The sequence below is a fragment of the Triturus cristatus genome, chromosome 3_2 (assembly GCF_964204655.1).
Source record: "Triturus cristatus chromosome 3_2, aTriCri1.1, whole genome shotgun sequence".
Taxonomy (NCBI): Eukaryota; Metazoa; Chordata; class Amphibia; order Caudata; family Salamandridae; genus Triturus; species Triturus cristatus.
The window spans coordinates 618,803,527-618,825,980 of record NC_140584.1 but is presented as its reverse complement, the minus strand read 5'-3'; the positions used below and the strand labels follow the sequence as shown (position 1 = coordinate 618,825,980).

Sequence of the window (22,454 nt, the reverse complement as noted above, 5' to 3'; positions counted from 1 at the left end):
AGGAGTTGACAACTCAGAGTTGATCTGAAAACCTAGAAACTCGATCGATTGAGTTGAACTAAGACCGATTTTTGTGGATTTACAAGAAAACGGAGACACTACAAAAGACCGATTGTCCATTCTAGATGGGTCCTCACAAGTTGAGGACGAGGAGTCATGATGAGGATGTCATCCAAGTAGATTATCAGACAAACCCCCCGCGTTCTCAAGGATTCTACTACTGGCCTCAAGTTTCGTGAAGCACCAAGGTGCTGACGAGAGGCCGAAGGGAAGGGTAACCTCCTCTGTGTTGCTGTTACTGACCACGTTGGGCACCTTGACCGTAACATCGGCCGAACAACCTCTCTCGATATCGTCCAGCCCTGCAAAAAAACAGGCAGAAAGCACGTTTAAGTGAACCCTTGGCTTTATCTAGACCACTAAAATTGGCCACAAACTTTTGTCAGATCCTTAAGGAAGGGTTGACCGAAGAGGCGGCCTTGAGCAAGTGGACCCGATTTGGAATAAGAAAGTTCCGCCAGTTTGGGATCAAGTTTCAAAAGTATTGAGCGCTGTCTCTCACTGGACATGGCGCAATTAGCGCTACCCAGTTGACAAACCGCTCTTTGAGCCCAGCCAATCAATTCATCAGGATCAATCTCCATTGCAGACTCCTTGGTACGATAACCCAATTTTTAGTGAGTGGACCTGTCAAATCCAAAAGTTTGTCCTGACATGACCTCCACGCCCAGTCAATGCCCTTTTTAGAATCCTTAGAATACTTCTTTGGATATGTGAGGATGGAAGGATCCACCTCCGGGGTCTCCGTCACCTTATCCGCAAAATCAGGCCTAGCGCACTCTGATTTGAGTCGCGCCCTCACATCCTTATCAAAAGCCTGACGAATGTGAGATTGTACATATTCGGCTACCTCAGGAGGTGGAAGCCAGGCGGTGGAATTAGGATACACTATCTCAGCCGGCTCGAAAGTTAAGAGCTTAGGCTGGGAAAGTGCGTCAACATAGCGTTCCTTTCTTAATTTCTTGGAAGGTCTAAGAGTCTCCTCCTGGTCTGACGCCTGTTTGGATGAGGTACCATCCCCATCATCCTGAGGTAACTTAGTGATGGATGCTTCCTTAGAGGAAGTGCCATAATCATGGCCAGAAGCCATAGCTTTTGCTAGCTTTGCAAAATCTGCCGCATGGGGGTTCTTGGGTCCCTTCCCACTGGCGCTAAATCGACTGCTGGAGCTGGGGAGCCAACCCTGTTGCTTAGCATAGGTGGATAAATGGCGCTTTAGTGGTTCTATGGCCCTCACCAGAGCCTTATTGACGGAGTGTTGCACACCTGCGTAGAGTGCTTCAACAAGGTCCTGTTCCATAGACCCAGAGGGTTCCTCATCATAATAATCCTCCTCAAAATAATAATCTGACATTGTGTCACTAAAGTGACTTACGTTCCCACAGGAAGAATTGCCTGTCCCTTACACAAAGGGTAATGTAAATAAACAGTAAGTGGTAACAGTTGTATCTGTAAACATTGAAAAGAACAGTGAACAGTAACCTGTTGAAACACTGAAGTAAAACGTGGAGGGAGGGCTTGCAAGAACCACTCTAGGCAAAGCCTATGCTCAATTATACAGCCCCACTCAATAGACGAGAGGGTGTCACCGGGAGTCTGGACGAGCAAAAGTTGCGCTGCTCCCGCGCTCACTCAAGCCCAAATGCACTTAATATAAAAAAATAATGTGGGCAAAATGGCCGCCGCGCATGCGCGGTATCTGCCGCTTGTATACACAGAAATCGGACTACGCGTCAGTCTGACGCGCGTCCTCACTCCCTTCTCCTCCCGCTCCACCAAAGAATGAACGCGGACGGGGGCACCCGGTCCAGGAGGCTTAGCGCTCCCAACTCGCGCTCAGATAGACGCGTGCTGAAAAGAACGTGGCCGGAAGACCGCCGAGCTCTAATGCGACATATAAAACGGTCACCAAAATCAAGCACAATAACAATGTACAATAGTAAATGCAATAACACAATACTCCAATGGAAATACAGTTTAAACAATTAACATTCCACAACAAAAGTGGCAAGCATTAGAAGTAAGGAAAAAGCACTTAACTGGCTGCGGAGCAGCAAAGAAAGAGGAAGTTGTAATCTAGACTTTATATACAGGATGCTCTATGGTTGATCATGTGACACAGTGTTTCATGGGTATGGAAGTATTTTGTTTTTCTGTAATTTTATTGGCTGCTGAGAAATTTAACAGTAAAGAAATGAGAAGCATAATCGGTGCCTCGGGTCCTGACATAGAATCAAGTCCTTGTTGGATTGGAGTCCTTTAGTGCAGCATATCTAGATGATATTGCTGTCTTTAGGGCCACCTGGCAGGATCACCAAATACTTTGGTTTGCATACATAAAGGATGTTTGTAACCGGTTGGGCAAAGCAGGCCTATGGAGCACTCCAGAAGAATAGTGTCTTTAATCTCGCGGTCAAAATTGGTAAAATCCTTCAGGAGGCATAAATTTGCTGACATCCAGGAAAGCTCGTCCTCCGGCCATTTGACAGCCGAATTTCTAAAAATCAAACACAAGCACATTATGGAATCTTTCTTGGTTGACATCCAACCAATTCTGGCAAGGAAATTGTATGTACAGTTCAGATTTTGGACTCTACCGCTCCATGTCGTTTCAAAAAAATGTTCCAAAACTCTATCTGGAGGATGTCCTTCCTGTAATTATAAGGAAGAGACAGAGGTACATGTCTTTTTTTTTTTCTGCCCTGGTTATCAATTACCCACACAGCGCTGGCTTATCGAACTTTGCAGGAACCTAGGCTTCGTACATTGTGCTGAGGCATCTAGAGTCCTAAAGTACGACACTCATGCCTCCATTGTTTTTGCCGTATCTATTATTTTTAATTTCAATGTGGCTTGTACATTGGACTTTTTTTAATCCGTAATTGCAGCCCTAGAAACTTGCATTGTTTGTATACTTCTTGTCTTTGTACCTATTCCTTCATTTTTAACAGTTTTATCGCTAATATCTCCTGATGAAATATGTTTTTAAACCTCTGACTGCACTGTACTTTGCTATATGCCTAGGCTCATCCTCTGGAAGAATCTAAAATGTACATTACTATCGTTAAAGGTTTTAAATTGTATAGTTTTTTTTTTATTTTTATTATTGTGACACTTTTTACTATACATTTTTTTTTATACGAATCAACTGTATGGTTATGTACTATTTATGGTTCATTTGTGTATACCCCTTTGGAGGAATTTTAATATTATGTACTTTTATGGTCCACGAGACCGAAGTAAAGTTATGGAATGGAAAAGCTTTTACTCGGTTGAATTAATATAGGTATATTAAAATTTAGAGAGTTTAGTTGAGACAAAAAAGCCTTTATTCGAAACTCATTAGCTGATATTTAGAGAAAATAGCATAATTTCCAAGTATATTTAAAGATTGGAATGACTTTTTACAAATGTTACTACCTTGATGCCAGAGGCATTTCAGGTATGGCTGTTGTGTTAACCATGTAGAGGCATTCCATATTGACACAACCTTTATACATTGCTGCATGCAACCATGCCTTATGCACTGACATGATTGCTGGTAGTAATCTTGCATATGGTGACCCCTAGTTTAATCTTGATTGATGTGGTCACCATTACGCCACTAATATTGGTAGCTCTCAATGAGTTTCATTGACCTTAAGTAGCTTTTATTGTAGAATAAGTTTGTAATCCCTGTATTAAACGCTATGAGTCCTGTACCACTAACTATAAAACACAGCTACTACTGGCAGTCAACGGCTTATCATAAAGTGAGAGGGTAGTAGCTAGTCTCTCAAATTCAGCAACCAACAAAAATGTAGAGGACCTCAAGTGAGCTTGCCTGATGTTTTTAGCATTCGATGGGAAAACCAGATTAGTCTATTGAGAATTGTATGCGGGCTAGATGGCACAGTTTAAGCAAAGCCTTTCAAGAGACTTTCATAAGAACATGGAGTAATAGAAATGCAAGAGATGTGTTTTTTCGGGGCTTGACGGTGAATGTGCAACTTTACGAAAGACTGCATAGCAAATTATTCTGTCCCTCGGTTGGCAATCCAAAAGGAAATTACAGGCATTCATCAAATCCCTCCATGTCACTTACCGCCTATACTATTTATTAGCCTCATTCAAAAGGATTTTCTAGTTAGGGCACTGCTCTAGATTGGTTGGGAAAGGTTGTTACTGGAATAAACGAATGTGAGATAGAAAGAAAGCAATTACCCTAGCTAATTCAAATGTAACACCTCTTGTAGTAGTTTACCATACATTTTGGAACAGTTTATTTTAAAAATGTTACCTAAGCACACATTGTTTACTGTGCTGCTTCATAAATAACTCACTCAAGTGGATTATAACGAAAATAATAATTTCTTCCCCAATCTCCTGTTCTCCCATGCCAAGCAAGAGTTTTATATAGCGCAAACTCGACCTTAAAATATCAGGTATCAGATCGCTTTTCATGAGCACCAGTTTCGTTACAGATGGACACATTCATTTTTGTTAGGCGCGGGGAGATTTCGTCATTTGCCCAGAATCCTAGGCAGTTGAGCATCCCTGTCGAGACTAGAACCCGGTTCCCCATCTTCGAGGTCGACCGCTCTAGCCATAAGGATCATCCTCTCCCCTAACCATTTACTAAAACTTACCAGTTCTACTTTTTCTTATGCATTCTTGAACTTGTAGTCCTGCTTTTACAAGGTAAAAAAAACGAAAGTACTGGAATGCAAAGAAAATTAAAAAGCTGTATGAGCTGCTCACACCACTCAAAGCTGTTAACATTACCTAGTGCCCACTTACTTCACATTGCTCAGTGCTCTCCAACCCTCCCCCCCCCCCCGCGCCTATTGCCTTGTTATTGCACACAATCTTATACCCATTGCTCTTGCTCAACCCATTCAACCCCCCACCCCTAATCTTGTCTGCAGGCCTGTACACATTTATGTGTAACATTTGATCTGTGCACATGGTTGCTTCTAAGCATGTGTGTTCTTCATGGGTACTTCTATATTTCTATTTTCCCTACCTCTTTGTACATGCACTATACAAAAGCTACACCTTCTGTCTTTGTATGTTCTTGTTTATGACTGCCCAAATGGTGTTTGAGTTTTATGTTTTTGATGTAGTGCTGGAGGACTAGATTTATGGCATGACCATATCTGAAGTCTAGTAAATAACTAGGTAAGGAAAATCTCTTGATAAATTTGCGATGAGTGATTCACTGATGCACATTCTGCCATCCCAAGTTGGTCTACACACACATATATTGTATGTATAAATTACTTAAGGATGTGCATTTTATTGAGGGAGTTAGCTTTGTGTGATTGGATTGATGGATTCTTTCTTCTTTTTCAGGGGTTAATGTGAATAAGCTTTTTTTATGGACTTGCATTTTGTCATTGTGAACAAGACTGAAGGACAGAGGGGTCCTGGCTGCCATCTTCATGCCGTGTGTGAGCATCCACGTTGTTCAGAGAGAGCATTCCTTCCCCATCCTCTGGACGAAAACCATCCCTTCCAACCGATGGCTTGCAGTTCTTTACCTATATTCACAATTATACGAACGAAGGGGCATCATGCGTTGACAGTTCTGCTTCCTGACAGTTAATTGCTGTTTCACTCAGTCTCTGACTCTCTTTGGACATTTTCTATATCTAGAGCTGTCGAAATATGATCTTTCACCTTGAAATTCATAATGATGCATAATCTCTTAAACTTTAACGTGAAGCATTTTTTCTCTGTACCAAATGGACTGATGCCTCTTTCCCTTTTATCCCTTTTAAGAAGATTTGTATCTTTTGAGGCCTCATCCAATGAGAAGGGAGGAGTGAGGTAGCTTTCCTTCTCACCACAGAGATGAAGGCTTCTTTTCAAATACAGAGAGGACGACGACTTATTTAATCTGAACAAGAGTTCATGACCTTCTACTGAGAGTAGTATAGCCCCTCTTCTTTAACTAACTATGTTGATCGGTCAGTAGGATGAACAATGTCATGTTCCTCTCTGTCAAGAGGAACGAGGACTTCATCTCCACTACAATAGCAACGAGGCCCAGTGATCAGCAGAAATCTTTCACTTCCCTTAGCCTGGTCCAAGGAGGCCTTTTTCTTTGTATTTTTCAGGGAGGCCTCAATTTATCATTTGCTTAGAGTAGTGTTTATTCGCTAATTGAACCTTTATTTCAAATGTCTTGCCTTTAGAGCACAAGGCAATGTTACATACCTTTTCCTATCCTTTAATTTTGGCCTGGTTCCCATATTCATGTTCCTTCTTCTCACCCAATCTTCGCTCTGATATTTTTCCAGTTTGTCTCTCTCTCATTGCAGATCAAGTGCACATGATGATCCCTATGTTTTTATTTTTGATGATATGCAGGTAATGTCAAAATGCTACAAAAGCCCTTCCCTGAATGGGTCGTGTTTTTTTACATACCAGCACAATTTTTAGTTACACCAAAATAGTTCAGTAACAAAAAAAACGCCCTGCATTGCAGCTGACCTCAAGACCTTGATTTGTGTTGTGTCTTCATAGGTTAAAGAAATTGTGTAATAAACTTGATGATGTTGTAAATCTTTTAAATTGATTTTTTTTATGCTGTATTCAGTTTTACACTTGGTTGTTTGTGGTAAATAAACGAGTAGCAGTGTATGTGCAACAAATGCGGGCAATGTAATTGGGAGCAATTTGTTAATTCTTTGTCTGTGGCAGTGAGATGGATGATTCTGCAGGAGTGGGGGCCTTGATGGTCAACACCTTTTGTGATTTTGGTGCTTTTAATCTGTGCAGGAAGTTCTTGAACAATGTACCAGGCCTCAGCAGGCAAGTAAGGCTGAGGTTCTGCAGTCTTGGATCTTTTATAGATTCTAATGCTTGAATCATTCCCCGTAGTTGAAGTGGGAGTCCCTTTGGTAGCATGAAATCATAAAGCTGCAAGACCTTAACCAGTTTCACTTTAGTAGCTCACTCACCTAAATGAAACCTACCTGAAGCCTATCCACTGAGGTGAGCGCCCTGAGCCTCACTCCTCTCAGAGGTCATCTCACGGATGTCATTTGGAAAGCCAGTCTCGGACCATTACTCTCTTTTCAGACAGATAAGTCTATAATTTACTTCAAAATCTAATTTCCAAGACTTTTTTTGGGTGTGTGTAGGAAGCTGGCTCTTTTATATAGTGGATCAAAACGTGGTGCACTGTGTAACGAGTCCAGGCAGTCCTATTTGGTTTACAGGGGCAGAAATGATAACGCTAAATGCTCTTTTGTGGTAGTGTGGGCGAGCAGTTTAGGCTTATCAGAGGGTAGTGCTAGCATTTGTTGTACTCAGAGGCAAAACATGACACCCAAGAATGAATCCAAGACCAATTTAGAAAAATAACTAGTATTTTTATATAAATTTAGATGCCAAAAACTTCGGTATCAAGTACTTTTTAAAAATATAAATCTTTACAGTTAAGTACATTTTTTAATTTTTTTTACTTAAATGCCTCTTTAGGCAGCAGTGCTTCACTAAGGGAGAAAAGGCATATGTTTACAGTTATTTGTGATCGGTTTTTGGTGGTCTCCTTTGGGAATTAGGGTTGTGGGGGGCCAAGGCCCAAAGTGCCTCCAGCAGTTACTCATTACCTGCAATGGTGCATCTTGTTGCTGAAGTCCTGGTCTAGTTGGTAGCTGTGCGCACTATGTCGGTGGAAAAAAGTGGTGGAACCTAGAAACAGGCATCAGAAGGGGACTTGTGGGTTCGTCTGTACCCGGGCTGGGCCGCTCAGGGTGGAGTGGAAAGGTCAGCTGATCTTGCGGTGGTCGGTCTTTGCAGGTTGAGGGTGCAAAATCAGGACAGCGGGACCACTCCAGAAGTGGGCCCCTGTGGTGCTGACGTCCCTGGATAACTACTCCGCCTCGGTGCAGTGGGAGTCCGGATTGGACTCTGGTGGGCTCTGTTTGCTGCTACAGGTCCAGTACCCCGGGCATTAGTCCTCTGCGGCTCCGGTTGGTCCCTGGTGTCGCCTCAGTTGGTTGTGGGGGGAGGGGGCAGATCTGTCCTTCAGGAGCACAGGGTCCCTTTCCTGTGAGGCGGCTGGTCGGGGAGCAGCAGCTCTGTAAACCCGTGCCTTTTCATTATTTTGATGTATGTGGACTGCTGAGGAGTAGCTCCTGTACTCCAAGAAAGATTGCTGGCAATTTGCGAAAGGCTTGATGTCTCCCAGGGTTCTTGGAAGCTGGTCATTTGCAGGACAAGTCTCTGTTCAAAATCGTCAAGACCAATAAAGGTGGTAAGATGAGCAGGGTTTGGTGCCAAAAGTACACAGCAAGTCTTCAGTTCTCGCTTTCTCGCAACTCTTTGTCCTCTTCTTGATCCGTTGAATCAGAGGCCCTGCCATCAGAGGTGCCACCTATATACTGTATTTAGGGGCATTGCCGGGTAGTAGCCAATGGGCTACCTTCCTTTAGGGTCACTACACCCTCAATACAACTACTTCCTGTGGGAAGTGGTCATAGGCCTGACCCAGAGGACCTAATTCCACCAAAAACCAATATGGTGGAATTTTCCTAGTCTGGTGCACTTCAGGTAGCACCTCTAAGATCCCATTTGGGTGCATGTATTAATACATTCATCACTGGAATCGTTGTGGGTTTATTAACGCAAGGTGTTTGATACCAAACACCATATGTCTTACTGAAGCCATTATGTATCTCGGAGACTCATTTTGACCAGTTGTAGGAAACTGGATTTCTGTTGCAGCAGTCTCCCCACTTTTTGCTTGGTATTCGATGCAACTTTGACTGAAGTGCACTGGCTTCAAAGGCCTCTGCCGCAGTTGATATGCGACCCAAGGCTTCCCCGGACAGGGTAAATGTCCCCCCCCCTCTTTCCCCCCCGGACCCCAACCCGCCCTTTCAGGGCCCATTTGGCACCAGGACAGACCGGAAAATTAGTCTGGAGGTGTGTTCACCCTCCGACTAGTGCCATCCACAAGGTGGGCTACCTGAAGTGAACATGACTAGGAAAATTCCGCCATCTTGGTTTTTGGTGGAATTTGGTCCTCTGGGTCAGGGTTATGCCCACTTACCACTGGAAGTGGTTTTCTAGAGGATATAGTCACCCTAAACACTTCCTATAATGTCTCTAAATACAGTATTTATGTGGCACCCCTGATGCCAGAACCTCAGATTTCAACAGACAAAAAGAAGTGGACCAAAAAAGACTGCCGACTTGAGATCAGAGGAGCACAACTGACATGGCGGCAAACCTGCCTGCCTGCTGCACCCGACCTTCGTGGAGCCACCGACTCGTCCTGCTGCTGTGCAGACTCCAACAAACCTGGAGGGCAGCCAGTGCTTCACCAATTGACAGAGAAACTCGCTTGAAGTAGAGGAGCTAATCCCCTGCAGCCACAGGAACCAAAGAAATAAGATAGTGTACTGTCCTGCCGCCTACCGGCGCTGTGGCCCACCCGGAGGAGGTCTCCATACTCCTACAGGTCAGATCCATCCTCCCTCCAAGTGTGGGGACACAAAGACCGACCGAGCTGCACAGTGCCAATACCTGGGGTATTGTACTCCAGGACGCAGCCAAGGTTTATGTCCACTCAGGACACCAACACCGAGGAAAACCAACCGGCAGTTGAGGGACTTCAAGGGCAGTGTGTGGCCTGTTTTCCTTCCTTCTGCAGAACCAAAGACAGAGTGAGTCCCCAACTGACACCTCAAACTGCCCCTCTACCCACGCCCGGAGTCTGAGGGATGTGATGGAGCCCACGGGTCCTGAAACCCAGTAGAGCCGAGCCCCTCTTTCTGCCGACCCTCCCAAAACAGCGATTGCCTCCAGCATCAAAACCGATGCCAAAATACCACTGCACCCGAGCCCCTGAGTAGAAGTATACCAATGGTGTCCCTACTTGCCTGAGCATCTTGAGGATCGAAGACTCCTGTGGGTTCCACTGGACTTGCCTCCCAGTCAAAGCTTGCAGCCTCTTTCTGACCAGACCATTCCCCATTGTAGTGAATGGGGCACCCGCCGCCTTAACACAACTCTGCACCCGGACTCTCCAGTTCTTCCTAAGGTGAACTGTTGGTGTGGCGTTAGTCCTTACCCCATACTCTTGAGTCAAGAAAAACAGTTCCTTAAGTCACTGTTAAGTGCCAAAATTCAATACATGTTTTGCCACCATAAGATAAAATTACTGCTCCCAAAATCTGCACGGTCCACTTTTGAAAACTGTACCAATTTATACAGTGAAAAGTACTTACCTGAGTCCGATGATCTTGGTATCTAAATTCATAGGAAAAAAGGCTATTTTTGCAGCGTGAATCTTTCTGGATTCACTGCTGTGCATTATTCCGCGGTCTGGTGGTTGGGTCCGGAATCGTAGTCTTTCATTTGTGTTTTTTTTTTTTTTTTTTTCGTAGCCCAGGTGGGTGTCGACGTCCCACCATTTGGTGCACTTCTCGTGACGTCGTCCTGCTTCCTGCGGAAGTCCCACCTTGGGGCGCCATCTTCAAATTCTTTTTTCCGCCGTTGGGTCTGGATCGTCACCGTGAAGCTCCAGAGTTTTTTGCGAAGAAAAGAAGAAAAAGCACGAGTTTCATCGAAGAAGTTGAGGAAGACTACAGAAAGGAACAACAACAAGCCGGGACGACGAAGGAGGAGAACCTCGAGATCTTCGACGTCCAACGGAGAATGCGCACTCAGGGACGCTGAGCGCAGGAATGGACAAGACACCTTTTAAATTCTGCCGTAACTGCCACCATAAATACGCGCAGAAGGACCAACATCCGGTCTGCAACCTTTGCCTGCCAGTTGACCACGAGAGCAAGGACTGCAACGCCTGTTCGGCCTTCACAACGAAGACGCTCCGGGTAAGAGAGAGACAGAGGAGAGCCAACTACAACATGGAGGGCAAAGGAAAGGCCCCGTCACTGTACGAACTGGGCCTCTCCACCGAAGAAGACGTCGTCGCAGAGGGACCTGATGACTTCACGGTCGCAGAGACCGATAAGAAAACGTCTGACAAGGTAGGAGAGACGTCGAGCACTAAACCCTCGACAGAGCCCCGAAAAACAGAGTCAGACTCTCGAAAAACAGAGTCAAAGTCCTCGAAAGGAACACCGGCGCTGAAAATTTCGGCGACCGCGAGTGGATCCAAGGACGAAAGGCCCAGCGGATCCTTCGAGAACTCCCAGGTGCCGAAGCCTGCCGAAAAGCAAAGGTCGTCGAAGCAAGGCCAAGAAAGTGGGCGTTCGACTTCGAAAGATAAGGTCGCGTCGACGCAAGCTCCGTCGAAAAGACCAGCGCTCGACGCCGAACACGCCTCCGAAATGGAAAAGAAAAAGAGGAGGCAGAGATGGAGAGCATCCTTCAAAGGAAAAGGGAGTTCAACGAGAATATTGAAAAAAATTCACTATCCCAACGAAACCACCGTTGATCATCGTCGAAGTCGAGGAACAGGAGGAGTTTGACGCAGAAGAACTGTCGAAGACTCCCGGAGAGGAAGAAGAGGACCTTTACTATGAGGGAGAAGAATATGAGGAACAACAATCTAACTACGGCTCGGCGCAGTCGACGACACAGGACCTGGAGTGGCAGGACCTCGACGCCGAAATTCCAGAAGAGCCTGTGGAGACTTACCCTTCGAGGCCTTCGCCGCCAGATGACATTGGGGCTTACAATATGGTAGTCAAAAGCGCGGCTGCAGCTTTTGGTTTTAAGCTGGAGGAAGAAAAGCCGAAAGCAGACTTGCTCCCCATCCAAACTAGGGGCCAGTTCCTCCCCATGCTCCAGAGTGTCATGAACCAGGGGAACGAGGCGTTCAAGGACCCAGCAACATGCAGGTCCATCACTCCTAGGACGGAGAAAAAATATAAACACTCCTCCCAGGACCCTCCATACATCAAAGGATCCGTCACAGCAGATTCAATCATTGCATCTACTGCCAGGAAGAGGGCAAATGTCCCGGCAACCTCTGGACCACCTCCAGGCAAGGAAAGCAGGAGGATGGACCTGACTGGGAGGAAAATAGAGAGAAACGCGGCAATGCACTGGCGCATGGCGAACTCCAATGCCCTACTGAACAGGCACCAATGCCAACATTGGGACGAAATGGGGGAACTAATCAAGCACCTCCCTGAGCAATACCAACAAAGAGCTGCGCACCTAGTGAAGGAAGGAAAGAATTTAACAAACTCTTGCCTTAAAACAGCATTGGATGGAGCAGAAACATCAAGCAGGCTGATGGCAATAGGAATAACAGAAAGAATGCAAGCCTGGCTCAGGATTTCGGGCTTCAAGCAAGAAGTTCAGAACAACATCCTGAACACCCCTTTCAACGGAGAGATGCTGTTCGGGGCACCAGTGGATGAAAAACTCACCCAGCTCAAAAAGGAGAATGAAACGGCAAGGTCCATGGGGGCCCTGCAATTCAGAGGGATGAGAATAGGTACCCCGACACCGAGACCTTACGGAAGAAGAGGAAACCAGCCGGGAACGTCACACCATTCCAGCAGGGCCATCAAGGCGACAATCACGGGCAGCAGGCCCAGCAGAAACAAAACTGGCAGTACCAGCCTCGGGGCCAGTCCTTTCGAAGTAGGGGGAACGGACGAGGCCAAAGACGCAGAGGGGGAGACCAACCCACCTCAAAGTGACTTCACACGGGAAAGAGTGCTCAACCACAAGATCCCTCCGAGGGTGGAGCACAAAAGATCCAAGACGAGAGGGTTACACAGACTAAACGCCAACGAGCATGCAACACCAGTAGGCGGCAGGCTGAGACGTTTCCTTCAGGAATGGCAAAAGATAACAACAGACAAATGGATACTCAACATCATACAGTTCGGATGCTGCATAGAGTTGGAAAGGAAACCACCAAACAGAAAACCAAAAAGGAGGTAACACTCAGGACAGGAGCTAGTGCAACTCGTAGAAGAAGCACAAGAGCTACTCCTAAAGGATGCCATAGAGCCAGTACCATTCAAAGAAAGGAACAAGGGAGTGTACTCAAACTACTTTCTGGTACCAAAGGTGGACGGAACACTAAGACCCATCCTGGATCTACGGTTCCTAAACAAGTACGTAAGGACGCAAAAATTCTAAATGACGTCCCTACAAGAGGTACTCCCGCAAATGAGAGACGGAGACTTCATGTCCACCGTGGATCTCAAAGATGCCTACCTGCACATCCCAATGAACAGGCAGCACAAAAGTCTGTTAAGTTTCGCCATCGGCAAGGAACACTACCAATTCACAACCTTGGCATTCGGGCTAAAGTCCGCACCAAGGGTTTTCACGAAATGCCTGGCGGCAGTGGCAGCGTACCTGCGGAGGGAAGGGATTCATGTGTACCCTTATCTCGACGACTGGCTAATAAAGGCAAGTTCACGCGAAAGATGCGAGGAACACGCACAGCAGGTCACGAACACACTAACGAAGCTGGGATTCTCAATACACTGGGGGAAATCCTCTATGGAACCAGAACAGGTGAAGATCTTCCTGGGGGCACAGATCAACACCTTACAGAGAACAGTGATGCCCAGCAACAAGAGAACACTGACCCTGCTGAAGGAGACGTGCCTCTACCAGAAGGGGCAAGCTCTGACAGTGAGAACAGCGAGCAAGATCATGGGGATGATGGCGTCATGCATTCACCTAGTTCCCAATGTACGCCTACACATGAGACCTTTGCAGGAATGGCTGCAACAGCAATGGTCATAAGCAAGCGGAAGTTGGGAGGATCTAGTGGTTGTAACGCACGCTGTGCAAGAAGAGATAGCATGGTGGAACAGAGAGAACATAACTATAGGGAAGCCCTTGACACCACTAAGCCCAACCGTGACCATCACCACAGACTCATCCCAGATAGGATGGGGAGCACATATGGACAAGCTCAAAGTGAGGGGTCTGTGGACTCCAGAAGATGCGGTCAGACACATCAACTACCTGGAATTGAAGACCGTATTCCTAGCCCTGAAAGCCTTCCAGAAAAAACTGTACAGCCAGAAGGTGTTGATACAAACAGACAATACAACAACGATGTTCTACATCAACAAGCCGGGAGGAACACAATCATTTCCCCTCTCCAACCTGGCGCAGGAGATTTGGGGATGGGCCATCCCACTCAAAATAGACCTGCTGGCCATACACCTACCAGTCAAGGACAATGTGGAAGCAGACTGGCTCAGCATGCAGACTTCAGCGACCCACGAGTGGGAGCTCAATGGACAGGAAACTCAAAAGCTATTCAGAATGTGGGGTACACCGACAATAGACCTGTTTGCAACACACCAGAATGCAAAATGCCAAAGCTTCGCATCCAGACAACCAGAAAAACAATCCAAGGGGAATGCCCTATGGATAAGCTGGTCAAAAACATTTGCCTACTCTTTTCCACCAATACCACTGATACACAGGGTACTCAACAAGTGCAGGACCAGAAACATGACGCTGATCCTAGTGGCACTACAGTGGGCAAGACAGACCTGTTACTCACAAATAGTGGCGATGGCACAGGGCCCACCACACAAGTTCACCAAAAGAAAGGACTTACTCTCCATGCAGAACGGAGAGGTTCTACTCCCCGAGCCAGAGAGCCTCGGCCTAGCGGCATGGCTCCTGAAGACATAGAGTTCGCACACCTTAAGCTACCTCAAAGCACTATGCGAGTGCTCTGGGAGGCAAGGAGACCGACGACACAAACGCTATGGGAAAAATGGAAGAGGTACACACATTGGTGCAGGAAAAATAAACTGCAAAATAAGTTGACAAAGGAATCAACGGTGCTGAGACACCTTGCGCACCTACTAAAGGCTAAACTATGTTCATCCCCACTAAGGTTACACCTCGCAGCGATTGTTGCCTACACACGAGGTGAGACGGGTGAAAGTTTCTTTACATCAAGAGTTGTAAAGAGGTTCCTGGAGGGGGCAAAAAGGATAGCGCCACCAAAAAGGAAGCCGCCGCCGGCGTGGAACCTCAACTTAGTCCTAACGGAACTTATGAAGGCGCCCTTTGAGCCCATTCACAAGGCCTCCCTTCAAATGCTAACAATGTAGACAGCCTTTCTGGTGGCAATAACCTCACTGCGCAGAGTAAGCGAGCTGCAAGCGCGAACGCTGCAAGAGCCTTACATCCAGATACACAAGGACAGAGTCGTAATGAGAAATGACCCACACTTCATGCCGAAGGTGGTGTCGGCATTCCATATGAACCAGACAATACAAATACCAAGCTTCTTTCAGAAGCCTACCACAGGCGCAGAAGGGGCCCTGCACACTCTAGACGCTAGAAGGGCGGTGATGCACTACATCGAGAGAACCAAAGAGCACAGGAAAACTAAGCAGGTTTTTGTGTCCTTCGCAACCAGCTTCCTGGGTAGACCAGTAACGAAAGGCACCATCGCGCGATGGATCGCACTGACTATACAGTTCTGGCACAAACAGGCAGGGCAAGAACTATCGAAAGGGCACGGGTCCACTCCACAAGGAAGAAAGGAGCAACAATTGCCTTTCTGGCAAACACACCCATTCAAGACATATGCCTGGCAGCAACATGGGCTTCAGTGCACACGTTCACTAAGCACTACTGCGTGGATATACAAATGAACAAGGAAGCACAAGTAGGACAAATGGTCCTTCGACATATATTCAGTGACCAACGCTCATCTTCCACCCAGCCGCCACAAAAGTGACAAACCGCTACAAAATCGATGCACAGCATAGTGAATCCAGAAAGATTCACGCTGCAAAACTAATAGTGTCTTACCGGTCGGTGTAGTTTTGCAGCTTGAAGATCTTTCTGGATTCATTGGCGAATCCACCCACCTCCGCCAGAAAGATGAGGATGGAGAAGAGGGGGGAAAGACAGAGAATGGAGAACAAAAGGAGACTTAAAAAGAAATGTGAGAGAGGATATGATTGAGAAGAAATACTGAAAATTGCCTAGGGTTAAAAAAAAAAAAAAAAAGAATCCGAAGATGGCGCCCCGAGGTGGGACTTTCGCAGGAAGCAGGACGACGTCACGAGAAGTGCACCAAATGGTGGGACGTCAACGCCCACCTGGGCTACGGGAAAAAAAGACAAAAGAAAGACTACGATTCCGGACCCAACCACCAGACCGCGGAATAATGCACAGCATAGTGAATCCAGAAAGATCTTCAAGCTGCAAAACTACACCGACAGTTAAGAAACTATTCGTTTTATAAATTGGTGTCAGATTTCTTTGCATCTCTCACTTGCTGCCTTTGTGTGTGCAGTACATGCTTAGCACTACCCTCAGATATGCCTAGCATATCACTCACACTACCACAAAAGAGCATTTGGGGTGTCGTTTGTGCCTCTGTAAACCATTTGGGGGTTGCCTGGACTCTTTACACAGTGTACCTCTTTTTTGTCCACTATATAAACAGCCAGCTTCCTATACCAGTGCCCAGTACATACTTTAAGATGGCTTCCCTGCTCACTTGTAATATCAAACAATGGAATTAGACATTACCGGGTCATATCTGCTCATGTAGATATGTCCTCATATGTACTACAATGCACCCTGCCTTAGGGCTACAGGGCCTGCCTGCTGTAGGGGCTACTTACATTTAGCCCATGCAGTGTATTTGGCATGGCTCACATGAGTGTGCCATATCCTGTTTTCAAGAATGGTTTGCACCATATCAAGCTGCCGACAATGCTGGAATTTGTTTGTGAATTCCTCTAGGGCGGCATAGGATATGCTGCAGCCTTTAGGGACCCTCTTAATACCTCAATTTACTATGTACTGATAGGGGTGCTAAAGTCCTTAGCCAGTTGTGAAACAATCAGCGCTTATGTTGTTTTAAGTGCACCGAGGTCTGATTAGCGGGCATCAGTGCACTTTCAGTCGAAAAAGAGTATCCAGAAGCCAGAGGGGGCGAGGGGGGGGGGGGGGGTGACAAAAGTCCAGTTCCCTATGTACCGCTCCCCACCCCACCCAACAGCCCAGGAGACTCAGCCACAACCTAGGAGAGTTTTCCTAGTCTGTGATAGGAGTAAGAGAGTAAGGAAACAGGCTGCATTGTTGCAGGGCCTACTCTGTCTCACATCCTCCTGTCCAGCTGACCTATCCCAACAGTTAGATGATCCATTTTAAACTGCACTAGATCTTTCACCCTTTCTCCTGTCCTTTGGGCTAGAGGTGGCTACCTCTGCTAACTCTAAGCCAGGGATACCCCTGGCTTACCCCCAGAGCCTATCCACAACTGGATTAAGCCCACTATGACCAGCAGGGTCAGGGGGCCTAACTTGCTATTTAACATGGCGTCAGATCACTGTACCAAGGACAGAGCAGCCATAAAGGTCAACAACCAACAGAGGCTACTCATAGCTGTCAGCACCCAGAACCACACCTTTAGCTCACCACTGACAGCTGGATGGGCTAACAAATGGGTTTCTTTGGGTTCAAGGGGTCAACTTCTGTTTTTGAGTAGCGGGTTTTCTACCTCTTGTTGCAAACACTGTCCTCGTACGCTTTCCAATATTGGCTGAGGTGTAACAATCTCCTGCTTAACAGCTGTCTAACTAGTCAGGACTTCTTGTGAGGCAGGTACAACTTCACCAGTATCAAATTTGGAGCCGTTCCTTACTGGAGCATTATCTCCTTGGCTCACTGGAACTTTTTCAAAAAGTTGCAGACCTTTCCTACACTTCTCTTGCCTTTCTTCTGGGGTCTACTTTAACTAGCTGTATGTTCAGCACCTTCAGAATTCTTGGGAGCGGCATGGCACCAGACCAGCAGCTCTTTTGGGCTTAGACCAACCACTGGGAGGTCATTTCCAAGGAGGTAATCAAGGGGGAGGTGTGGACTGACTACTACTCTCGGCCAGCTAAGTGACCCAGCTATCTCTAATGGTACTAAAGCTACAGGCTTAACAGTAAACTCACCTGGGACAGCCCTTTCTCGTCAAGTATCTCCAGGCAAATGGGGATACTAACCTGTCCTGCACAAAGGTGTGACAGGCACAGATATCTCTCAGGGCAGTGATGGGGATTCCTTTCACCTCAATGTGATGGAAGTGTCTGCTTCCCTCTGGAATCACCAACTCACTTTCTGGCCCAATTTCCCTGCTAAGCTATAAGGCTGTCCTCATCTGAGGAGCAATCCTCAAAGGCTATACTGAAAACCCCAGTTCCTACATTCGTCTTGGGAAAAACATGGTCCCCTCTATAGTGCCCATCTTGCTGGACAATCAAAGCAAGGCCTACAGTTCGTGACGTTTTAATCTTAGGGTCCTGACTACTCTGTTTACCACTAGAGTTGGGTAGAATGCACTACCCACTTTTTTTGGAGCCTCGGTTTCTTAAGGAACTATTTTGGAGGACTTACCACCTCCTACTTTACCCTTTTAAGCCCTAACCCCCTTTCTCGGAATCTCTCCCTGGGAATCCTAACTCATTCATCCGCTTTCTTAGCCAGCTCACTGGGACTAGAAAGTGATGTATCCACTGGATGCTGATGTAACGTTTCTGATGTACAGTTTGCTAAACTGTGCTCTTACATAATCAAATTATAGAGCCCTCCATATTCCTGCACCTTGTTGCCTTTTAACCAGCCGCTTAGTGTCTTGACTGAAAAGTCCACAAAATCAACCAAGGTCTGACTTAGGGTTTTCTGAGTCTCCCTGAACTTAATTCTTTACTGTTCAGTGGTTATTCGAAAGACCTCATTCAGGGCCTCCTTCATGAGATCATATGACTCTGCATCTGTCTCAGAACAGCTCTCAAAGTAGAGAGCCCCAATGTTTTTTGCTAAGCCTTCTCATTCTACAAGTCCTCTCAAAGGCTATTAACCACTTGGTGATATCATCACCTTCTACACACTTTGGGACTATCACTTTGGTAATATTAAGAGCAAAAGATTCATCCTTCTCCCTATTAAGTTTTTGCTGCCACCCGAGATGGGTGCTAGGCCCATCTCAACTGTCTTTTTCATTGGCTAGAAGTTAAGCTTCCAGAGCTATTCTAGCTGATTTCTGAAGTTCAGTATTCTCATCCTCAACTTCACCTGGAATACTACCAGAAGTACTCCCAGTGAAGGTGCTGGCAGTAGGGGAATTTGAAGACAACCTTTCACTGACCTCTCCCTCATCTGTATTAATATTGCTTTCTTCCATTGCCATGGCTCTGTCATGCTACGAAAGCAGCCTTGTTAGGTTTAGACCCCTTGTCAAGGTTTCATGCTTTGCAGAGGTACTTAGGTTGGACCATCTTAAGTTTCTTGTAGGGACCTAGGTTGTGCCGCTGGCTAGTACCCTCTGCCTTGGACATGGTATTAGATCAGTTGGGACCTTTTCAGAAAGTTGGAAACAATTTTCCAGACTATACTTTTACAGCCTAACTGGCCAGGATATTTTAACAATTCTAATACAATTGGACTGAGGGACTTAAACAAAACCCTATCAGTTCAAGTTTAGAAATTTGGAAAAATCGACAAATTCAAAACAATTATTTTTAACTATTGTGGATTTAGTTAGTGCAGTAACGTATTAACCAAGTGGTATCAGCAAGTGCTAAGTCTTGTATTCCACAGCTGATCCACCAATGTAGGAAGCTGGCTCTTTATATAGTGGACCAAAACGAGGTACAATGTGTTAAGAGTTCACGCTTACCTTTATGTGGTTTACAGAGGCAAAAATGATAACACTAAATGCTCTTTTGTGGTAGTGCGAGTGAGCAGTTTAGGCTTATCAGAGGGTAGTGCTAAGTAAGCATTTGTTGTCTTCACAGAAGCAATAAATGACTCAAAAATAAATTTGGGATGAATTTAGAAAAAGAACTTGGTTATCAAGTAATATGAATTCTCCAGTATTGGGGTGTCTTTTATAGATTCACATGCTTGAATATTCCCCGTCGTCTAAGTGGGAGTCCCACGGTACATAAAAAGCAATAAGTCTCATGTATATAGATACATACATAAACTATATAAGCATAAAATACATATCTAAATAAACTTTATATAGTTTAAAATAACATATCAAGTCAAAAGTACCATAGGATAACATGGCAACGAGGATGACTCTGCTTCTGATGAGAACATTCATTCCACATTCCGGGCTGCTCGCAGTCCATCTGAACTCTTCATTAAATGTCAGGATTTCGAGGATGAGGATCTGGACGATCATTATTATCAAGAAGAGGAGCAGGATCCTCCTACACAGGTCCCAATGGCACAGCTTCCTTTGTCCCTCATCTCTAATCTCCAATTTATGTTGGAGGATTACAATCACCGTTTTCCACCTTCTTCTCACAGTTCTCCACGTGATGCGCCATCGAACTTTCCGACTCCTCCTCCAGTGCCGGCGGAGCCAACGCCATCCGCCCCTTCACTAGTACCCCCTGCAGAGGGTGACGGTGACGTTCTTCAAGATACGGAGGATGGAGAGCTCCAGGGCGATCACGACGACACCATGGCCGACTGGGATGATTATCAAATTCGCCTTCTTCGCCTCCGAAGTCGCCAGTGAACTCTCTACCTGTTGACATTACAGGTTTCCATCAGCTGATGGAAAGAGCGGTGCAGCGATTTCATCTCCCCATGATCGTGAGAGAGGAGGATTGCTTTCTGTATGATTTCAAATCACAACCACAGAAACAAGTTTGGTCCGTGCCCATAATTGACTTTATTTGGAATGAAGGGATTAAACTGATAAACACCTAATTCAATCCCGGCAGTTCTTCCGCTGTTGGAGAAAAAGTATAAGGCCCCGGACTCTTCTCCTGCTTGCTTGGTATCCCAGCCTAAGCCGGATTCAGTCATCACCCAGGCGGCACAACGTCGCTCGAAGAATCCCTCGTCTCCACTTTCCTCTCCACCTGACCGTGATGGCCGTCGCCTGGACGCCATTGGGAAGAAGTTCTCTTCCATGGCCTCCACAACAGTAAGGGCAGCAAATTCTTTGGCCATCTTGGGCCATTACGATCGCCAAATGTGGTCGGACATGGAAGCTTTCATTAAGCTCATTCCAGAGCCCTCTAGAGCGGACGCTCTCAAAATTCTGCAAGAAGGTGAAAGAGCATCTTCAGAGATTGATTGCTCTGTAGCCATCGCCTCAACTGGTTTTCGACAGCTGGCTGGAGCAGCTGTTTTAAGGAGGCAAGGCTGGCTTCGTTCCACTTCTTTTCGTCAAGAAGTCCAGGCAAAGATTCTCGATATGCCCTTTGATGGGGAGTCCTTGTTTGGACAGCATGTCGATAAGGCCCTCCAAACAATCAAGAAGGACACTGAGATGGCTCGTTCCCTTGGCACGCTACAGTTTAGAAGGCAGCCTTTTCGGGGTGCTCGCGGCCGCAGCACCACCTCTTCCTTTCGTGGCAATTCCACTCCATACCGCTCTTACAGCCAAGGACACCAACGTTTTTCCTCCCAAAACCCACACTTGCAGACAACAGACTAGTAAATCCTACAGAGGCAAGTCCAACTATAGGGGGAACTCCTCCAAAAAACAATGACTCTTTGTTTATATCCCCCTCCCCTCAGTGCCCCTCCCCCGTCCCGAGTTAGAGGACAGATCTCAAAATTCTTTTCAAATTGGTCATTGATCACTTCAGACCGTTGGGTGTTGGACATTGTTTCAAAGGGCCATGCCCTAGAATTCGTCAAATTCCCTCGAAACACCCCTCCATCCGGTCCTCCTCCCGCTCATCTCAAAGAGCTTTTCCATCAGATCAGCATTATGCTCAAGAAAGGGGCCATCGAAGTGGTTCTGGAATCTCAGAAGGGGCTAGGCTTCTATTCCCGTTTTTTCCTTGTATTAAAGAAATCTGGGGTGTGGCGCCCTATCCTCGACCTGAGGTCCCTCAACAAGTTTCTGAAAGACCAATCATTCCGCATGCTCACGCTGAGGGACATTATTCAGTTCCTTTCTCAAGACGACTTCATGACCACAATCGATCTTCAGGATGCTTATTTCCACGTGCCAATTTTACCACGCCACAGGAAATACCTACGCTTCCGTGTAGGCCACAGGGACTTTCAATGCAAAGTCCTGCCCTTCGGGCTTCGCTCAGCTCATCGAGTCTTCACGAAAGTCCTTGCCCCGGTGGTGGCCCATTTGCGGTTGTGAGGCATCCAAATAATCCCATATTTGGACGATTGTCTCATCAAGTCGCAGTCCTACCACCAAGCATCCCTAGATACTCAGTTTTGTCAGACTCTGTTCCACTCTCTGGGACTGTCAGTCAACATACAGAAATCTCAGCTCACGCCAGCTCTGCACAGAACGTTCCTAGGCGCTACCATCAATACCTCCATGGCCATGGCTTTCGTCTCCGCCGATAGGCAAACACTGATCCTGCAGCTCGCAGCTTCCATCAGATCAAAGCGGTCTGTTTCAGTCCGCATATTGAAGTCCTTTCTGGGGATGGCGTCCTCCTGCATTTCTTTGATCCCACATTGCAGAC

General features: G+C 46.3%; 1 protein-coding gene across 2 annotated transcripts in view; it reads left to right on the top strand.

Moving 5' to 3' along the window:
• The window catches only part of CPSF7 (cleavage and polyadenylation specific factor 7), a 232,236-nt gene extending 225,618 nt beyond the window's left edge, over positions 1-6,618 (top strand). For both annotated transcript variants that reach the window (XM_085648524.1, XM_085648526.1), the window contains exon 10: positions 5,395-6,618. The gene's annotated coding sequence lies outside the window, so the exon portion shown is untranslated. The remainder of the gene's footprint in view (positions 1-5,394) is intronic.
• Positions 6,619-22,454: the final 15,836 nt, after the last annotated feature.